The sequence below is a fragment of the Primulina eburnea genome, unplaced genomic scaffold (genome assembly GCF_022965805.1).
Source record: "Primulina eburnea isolate SZY01 unplaced genomic scaffold, ASM2296580v1 ctg574_ERROPOS1476974+, whole genome shotgun sequence".
NCBI lineage: Eukaryota > Viridiplantae > Streptophyta > Magnoliopsida > Lamiales > Gesneriaceae > Primulina > Primulina eburnea.
This window is the reverse complement of record NW_027331360.1, coordinates 59,551-68,663: the sequence shown is the minus strand read 5'-3', so window position 1 is coordinate 68,663 and position 9,113 is coordinate 59,551.

The window sequence follows — 9,113 nt, the reverse complement described above, 5'->3', positions numbered from 1 at the left end:
GATATTGGGAAAAATCTCTGATAAAACTCAGTTTTAAATACATCCCAAGTAATAATCGTACATCGTTGCTCCAATGCCCTCTTCATTGTAACCCACCAGCAACTGGTGTCCAATCAATTTAATCCGGCGCTCATCACTGTACTCCAGTGAATTAAACAGCATTTCAATGCTACCTAACCAACTCTCACACTCGACTGACGTCTCAGTACCTTTCAGAGTGGGTGGTTTGAATGACTGAAACCTCTTCAGCAAGGTTTCCATTGGAGTCGGTGTTACATCCATTGAAGGATTTGATGTACTACCCTGTTCTGGAATTCGTCTAGGAGGCATATCTGAAACTCAAAAGGATTAGTGACCCCATCCAACACATCTGTTTCAATTCAATCTCCCTCCCGATCATCTTACTGCTGATCGAGAATCAGCTCAGATTCGTTCCCAATAACACATATTACAAAATCAAATCAGATAAGTCAAGTAACATGTATTATATAAAGCAGTAAAGAAGGCTAGCAATCATAAGCAAGGAAAGAAAACCTCAATCTACCCCGCTCACTATCCTCTTCTATCTCAATCTCAAGAATCCGCAGTTCTAGTACCTACAGCTCTGATACCACCTGTTGTGGGGACCCGGACGCTAATCAAGTTCTTAATCATCATTGGGACTAATTAATCAATTATAAACAGGGTCTAAAAATTTTTCTTTTAATATACAAAGCGGAAACGTAATGTAATTAAATTCAAATTACATATTAAACATAAACATACACATCCTGTATTATCTACAAGGATTCAACTAGGTTCAACTACATATCAGTGCTGAATCCTAAGTTGCTTCGAAGCCCGGATCTCCACGCTATCTAGTCCAGCCTCTTTCTTTTCTTGACCCTGAACCTGCCCCACCTGTTGTCATGCACACATACAAAACAAGACAACAGCCGGATAACTCCGGTGAGATATAAATATCCCAGTATAAACCATGTAAACATGTAATCATATAAAAGCATATACGACAGCATATATAAGAAATATTCTTAACCTGTATCAAATCAGAATACATAAATCAATATCAAACATTCAATAATCATGAATGGCATAAACAATGTAAATCAACATGTCATATCAGACTCAACTCAACCAACGCGTCGTCTCAGACTCGACTCAACTCTATCCTAGGGATCTCGATGTCTGAATAATAATAATTATACCGAATCTCAGTCGATAGGAATGAATCAATCCCTAACGGCATCGATATAATTCATATATCCAGTGTCTGGGCGAATCAGCCACAGAATTGACGACTCAGTCAATAACCTGACGAATCAGCCAATAATTAGGCGAATCAGCCAATAATCAGACAACTCAGCCTGTAATTAAGCGAATCAGCTTAAGTTTAGACGAATCAGTCAATAACCTGACGAATCAGCCGGTGACTAGGCGAATCAGCCTATGACTCCACGACTCAGAAATCAATACATACCGTCAGTATCTAAGCAAATCAATCAATGACTAGCGAATAAGCAGTCCTTACATGCAGTGGCTATAATCAATAGACAACAAACATCAATCTCATCAATCACAAGAATCAATGTAATAAACTAAGTATGTGATTTAGGGAAACTCGAGTCAAACCTTCCTCGAGTTGTGCAATCCCAACTCAACATTAATTTATACCTGTCACTCTGATACTCTGACTCTGTCGAAGTCTCGAATTCCAACCTGTCAATACTCAATCTGACAATATGATATCGAGGGTACAATATCAATACACTATCCAAACAATACTGGATATAATCAGAATTCTATCAAATTCTGTTTCAACAACATAACGTCATATTTTCAATATATCTAGCCCTACCATATCAGTCAAATATCAACCCCAACCTCTCATAATCAATAACCACTCAATTCTGATATCATATCAACTCTGAAAATCATAACAATTTCATATGGTATCCGTTTCTCAATCCAGTTCAGATTATACGATGTCTAATATGCCAAGAACATCATATATGAATCATATCAGATTCTGACAATACCATAATTTAAAATCTTAACAAAACGTAACAAAACTTACGTCCAGTTGTAGCCTACGTCGATAGGAACTCAGTATCGAAGTCGGATTCAAAATCAGACGGGCGGATCTTTCACAATCACAATTCGAAAATGTAAAAAGGCGTAAGGATTTCTTCTTCAATCCCTCGACCCTTTTCTCCCTTCTCCTGACTGAATTCCGTTTGTATATATATATATATACCCACGCACATGCAAACTGACGAGTGGCTCTTTCTTCATGCAACACGTCTCGCGCTCGAGCGGTAAGAAAGTACCGCTCGGGCGCGAGCTCGGCGCTCGGGCGGTGACAATCTGCCGCCCGGGCGCGAGGCTCTCTGTCCGGATGCTCCTCCATTGGCGCTCGAGCGGTACTATTCTACCGCTCGGGCGCCACCTCTTCTGCCCGAGACTCTTCTTTGTTGAACATTGGCGCTCGGGCGGTCTCTTTCTACCGCTCGGGCGCCACCGGTTCTGCCCAAACATTACATAACTCATATGCTTTAACCAATTTGGTTCCGGAGTGGTCTAACTATACTCATATTCGCTCATCATCAATAAATCATCTCAGATTACGTTAATCATCTCAGATTACGTTAATCAAATTCTTGGGCATTACAACTTGATGTTGGGATTATCTACCCTATTTCTGATAGTAAGTGGGTAAGCCCAACACAAGTAGTTCCAAAAAAATCTGGCATCACAGTGATAAAAAATGAAAAAGGTGAATTGTTAACAAGTCGAGTCCCATCTGGTTGGCGGATGTGTATTGATTATAGAAAATTAAATGACGCCACTAGAAAAAATCATTTTCCATTACCATTTTTGGATCAAATTTTTGAAAGAGTAGCAGGTCATCCATATTACTGTTTTATTGATGAATATTCAGGTTATTATCAAATTCCCATTTCACTCGAAGATCAAGATAAAACTACATTCACATGTCCTTTTGGAACATTTGCATTTAGAAGGATGCCATTTAGATTATGCAATGCCCCAGCAACATTTCAAAGATGTATGCTACACATTTTTTGCGACATGGTTGAAAATTGTTTGGAAATTTTCATGGATGATTTAACTGTCTTTGGCAATACATTTGATAATTGTCTTGAAAATTTGGAAAAAGTTTTAAAAAGATGCGAGGAAAATGGTCTTATTTTAAATCGGGAAAAATGTCATTACATGATTACTTCTAGAATTTTTTTAGGACATGTCGTGTCATCTCATGGAATTGAAGTTGATAAAACAAAAGTTGATGTCATTCCCAATTTACCCCCTCCAAAAACCATTAAAGAAATTCGCTCATTTTTGGGACATGCTGGATTTTATAGGAGGTTTATAAAGGACTTTAGTTTAATCTCTAAACCCATTTGTAACCTCTTAACAAAAGACATTGCATTTGAGTGGACTCAAGAATGTCAAAATGCTTTTGATAAAATCATTCGACATTTAACATCAGCTCCTATCATGCAACCTCCTGATTGGTCTTTACCATTTGAAATCATGTGCGACGCGAGTGATTATGCAGTCGGTGCAGTACTGGGTCAAAGAAGAAACGGTAAGCCTTATGTGATATATTATGCAAGTAGAACTTTAAACAATGCTCAAATGAATTACTCCACAACTGAAAAAGAACTACTTGCTGTAATATTTGCATTAGATAAATTTCGTTCTTATTTGATTGGATCAACGACTATTGTGTTTACTGATCATTCTGCTATTAGATATTTGTTGACGAAACAGGATGCAAAGCCACGACTGATACGATGGATTTTGTTGCTCCAAGAATTTGACATTGTGATCAAAGATAAAAAAGGAACTGAGAATGTCGTAGCCGATCATTTATCGAGACTAGTAACAGGATCATTTTTTGAAATGACACCAATTAACGATAATTTTCCTGATGAACATCTATTTTCAGTTACTACTACACCTTGGTTTGCTAACATAGTAAATTTTCTTGTGACGGGAAAAATGCCACCGCAATGGAATTCCCAAGATAAGAGAAAATTTTTGAATGAGGTAAAAAACTTTTATTGGGATGATCCGTATCTGTTCAAGTACTGTCCAGATCAAATTTTTCGACGTTGCATACCCGACAATGAGGTAAGTAGTGTCATTAAATTTTGTCATTCAGAAGCATGCGGAGGACATTTTTCTTCAAAGAAAACGGCTGCAAAAATTTTGCAGTGTGGATTTTATTGGCCCACTTTGTTTAAAGACACCCACGAAATCTGCAAGATCTGTGAAAATTGTCAAAAATTGGGTGCAATTTCAAAAAGAAACATGATGCCTTTGAATCCTATCATTGAAATTGAAATCTTTGACTGTTGGGGAATTGATTTTATGGGACCTTTTCCACCGTCGTTTGGATACTTGTATATTTTAGTTGCAGTTGATTATGTTTCCAAATGGATAGAGGCAATTGCATGTCAAACAAATGATCATAAAATCGTCATCAAATTTTTGAAAGAAAATATTTTTAGTAGATTCGGAATTCCTCGAGCTATGATAAGTGATGGGGGAACTCACTTTGTTAATAAACCATTTGCTTCATTAATGAAAAAATATGATATTACTCACAAAGTAACAACTCCTTATCATCATCAAACAAATGGACAAGTTGAATTAGCTAATAGGGAGATAAAGCAAATTTTGGAAAAAAGTGTTAACTCAAATAGAAAAGATTGGTCTCTGCGACTTAATGATGCACTGTGGGCATATCGAACAGCTTTTAAAACATCATTGAATATGTCTCCCTATAGGTTGGTTTATGGAAAACATTGTCATTTGCCTGTGGAATTGGAACATAAAGCTTATTGGGCGATCAAAACTTTAAATTCAAGCATGGATGATGCAAAAAAATTGCGTAAATTGCAACTTAATGAACTTGATGAACTCAGAAATGATGCGTATGAGAATTCAAGGATTTATAAAATAAAAATCAAATCATTTCATGATAAAACAATTCTTAGAAAATCTTTTGAGATTGGTAAAAAAGTTTTGCTTTATAATTCTCGACTTCACATATTCCCAGGAAAATTACGATCAAGATGGACAGGCCCATATGTTGTAAAGCATGTGTATCCTTATGGAGCTGTGGATATTGAAAATCCTAAAAATGGTGATGTTTTTAAAGTGAATGGACAAAGGCTTAAACCATTTTTGGAAAATGAAATCTTTCAAGAAGAGTTTATTTCCCTTTCTGATCCTTAAATTTTTATGTTGCATTTAATTTTGTTTGTTTTTATTTCAGGTTTCCTTAATATTTTTATTTTCCCGATTAAATGGTGGATAACGGTACTTCGTGACTCTCATAGTCGGTTAAATCAATTTCCCACAATTGCTGATACAAAAATAAAAAAAAATCAATTCTTTTCTTTTCAAAATGGATGAAATTCTCTAAAAAATTTGTAAATATTTTCCTTCTGTTTCTGAAAATGTTCTAAGAAAAATTTATGCAGGAAGGTGTGAAAGATTGAGATTGCTAATGCAAAAAGGAATTCAAGAAGATATTCGTCTTGTAATAGAAGCTAAGGTCCGATTAGGAGGAGAAGTTCCACAATCATTGCTCATTCGATATTTGCCTGGATTAGTAAAAAGCACTTATGCGAAAAAACGAAGGGCCAAAAGGTTAGGGGTTTGTCATAAGTGTGCAAGATGGACTTGTGACAAACGATGCAGATCTTTGGGATGTGTTTCCAATAACAGAGAAGATAAAATTGGTTTCATTAAGAATGGGCTGAGTAAGGAGTCTTTGGATAACATCTTATTGACTCTTGAGACGCATTCTAGTGGACATGTGCATATTGAACTTCTCCGTTTATGGAAACAATTTCAAGATGAGCGTCATAGTCTTGGGAATCTGACTAAAAAAGACCTTGTTTGCCAATTTATAAGAAAATTGGATGGGAAGCATATCCTCGACTCATAGAAGGCGTTGAAGCCGTTTCTGGACGTAAAACCAGAGGAAAATTGTGAGCCACAATCACAATACTGTTTATAAGCATGTGTGTCATTATTTTTTTACTATTTATTCTGTTTACAGCTGTGACCCATAGTTTTGTCATGATAACATATTACCCCTATAAAATCTCTCATCTTTCTTTCTATTTTCGCAGAAAAAAAAAGTAAGTAAAAACATGGCTGGATCCTCTGCACAAACATTGAAAAATATTTGTGTATTTTGTGGGTCGAGTCCTGGAAAAAATGAAGAGTTTGTAGAAGCAGCGAATAATCTTGGAAAGATATTGGCTGAGAGAAAAATTCACTTGGTATATGGGGGAGGTAATATTGGGTTAATGGGATCTGTTTCAACATCTGCTCATCTTGGAGGTAGTCAGGTTTTGGGTATTATTCCTATAGCTTTAGCTGAAGGAAATATTACAGGTGTTACGATTGGGGAGGAATTAAAAGTTTCTTCTATGTATGAAAGAATCACTCAAATGATTGAAAATTCTGATGCTTTTGTCGCACTACCAGGTGATTTTGGTACATTAGAAGAAATTTTTCACACTGTTTCTTGGGCACAACTTAATATCCATAATAAACCTGTGGGCTTGTTGAATATCAATAATTATTATGACAGTTTGTTGACATTTCTTGATAAAGCTGTGGAACAGAATTTCATTTCAGAAAATTCACGACAGATGCTCATCTGTGCTTCGACTGCCGATCAATTAATTGATGATTTGGAAGCTTTTGTTCATAAGCCTGATCCGATGATAACAAAGATCAATTGCTCGCAATCAAGCAGTAAGAAAAGGAAGTAGGATCATTGATTCAAAAGTCGTGGATTGGTTTGCGTTTGTTTCAATTTGTTATCTTCAATAAAATTCCAGGTGATATCTCTTTCATTATGTACTCTTTATTAATAGCTATTTTGACATTAGGGACAATGTCATATTCTGATTGGGGGGAGAACACATTTTTAAAAAAAAAAACAAATTTAAAAAAAAAAAATAAATATTATTTTAAAATAAAACCATGTTTATTGTTTGTACCTTAGTAATTTTTGCAAAAATGTCATACATTACATATTTGAAAGATTTAAATTAGAACATGCATTAATCTATTTAAGAATGTTTAAATTTTTATTTGAAAAAAGGTCATTTTTAATATTCTGATCAATATAAAAATATGATTTATGAAATCTTTTTGAGTGATTAACCATTGTGATAAAATTAGGTATTAAAGTATATGGCCCAAGATATACCTTATAAGAGTACCTAAAATTTTTGAACTCACACATATTTTGTGAGTGAGTGGAGAGGATTGAGAAAACAGCTTGCGAGCCTTTATTGATCATCGGAGAGGCTATCAATTGTTTAGATCTTGAGTTCTTATTTTGAAAAAAAAAAATTTGATATTTCCTGAAAAAAAAAAGCGAAAAAAAAAGAAAGAAAGATGTTGAAGATTTATGTAATTTAAGTTATATGATGCGACCCATTTTTCTCTCATAAAAATACAAATAAAAAAAAAAAGAGAGAGAAATACATTGTACAAATTAAATAAATATGTGGTCAAGAAGCATAAACTTAGTTTGATTCCATGATGTAAAAAAAAAAAAATTCAGGAAAAAATATATATATAATAAGAACAACTGGATTTTAAATCAATGTATTTCCTATCTTTTGATTAGTTTGGCTCGTTTGTCTGTCTGCATTCTGTAAACCATTTTTCCGAGCATTTATCTGTATTCCAACTCCATGAGAGAAATCGTTGCCATAAATTGAAACATTTATTAACCTGTGAGGATATGGAGTTGAGACTCTTACTAGGAATTTCTGAAGGCCGTGTACATTTAACTACCTGAAATAAGCTTTGAATTAATCATCTCAAATTATTTCATAAATTATAATTATGATGATCTTGATATAACTTTGACAATTTTCAAATTTAATTTAAACACTTAGATAGTTCTGATTACATTTCTATTTAAATTAATCAATATGTTTTGTATTGCTATTAACGCTTAAATTGCTAGGGACTAGCAAATAAGCTGGTTGGGAGGTGTGATAAACATAAAAATTGTACATTAATTAAATGTTTTATAATATAAATATATAGTTTTTGTTTTATTAAATGTTTAAATTTTATATGTTTTATAATAAATTGTATAAAATATAAGTTGTTGTGTAATTATAAGTTTTTACTATTTTTTACAGGTTCGATAAAACAAGAATAACCTTGGCGTTGCAAATGGGATTAAGATGATTCTTGGACCTGTAGAAAGTTGATTATAAGATCTACAATATTGTTGCCAAGCATGAGATAAAAATCCTCTCACAAGTGGGATCAAATTAAGCAACAATTAAAGTTACCAAAGGAGTGGCAGTTTTACCATGCTCTAGTATTTTGACCATATCTCTCAAATTACTTGTTCAAATATTCTGAAAAAAATACCACAACTAGACAACTCAATTATCCACATGTTTCATTTTATGTGAAGAAGCAAATTCGGAGAAGAAGATTTTCAAAAGTGATGTGTAATATAATATTAATTTCTTGGAACACCAATGAAGACTTATGTGTAAAAAAAAATATTTTATTTGTGGTTGTCTCCCCAAATTTGGCTATAAATAGGGGTGCATTGTAATGTATTGAGATATCCTTCATTCTATGAACAAATCTTTGAGTTCATGTGTAAGGCTCGAGATTTATTAATCTTCATCTAGGCGATATTCGATAGTGTGAGAGTGCATGACATTGCATGAGAAACACTAAGTAAAATGAGGGTAGGAAAGACATGAGAAAAGATGTGAAAGGTGAAGAATAAATGTAAAGGGCCGAAGCTATGGCGCATATGCACGAAGGAATGCGCGCATATGCATGGAAATTTCAGTAGCCTTGGCGCACATGCACGAAGAAATGCGCGCACATGCGCGAGCAGGCCAGTGGCATTGGCGCATATGCGCGAGAGTAGTGGCGCATATGCGCGGAGCGTCCAGAACCATTGGCGCATATGCGCGAGTTTAGTGGCGCAAATGCGCGAGTGCTAAATCTGCCGAGACAGTAGGTTCGGCGCATATGCGCGAGTAATGCCGCGCATATGCGCGAGACGT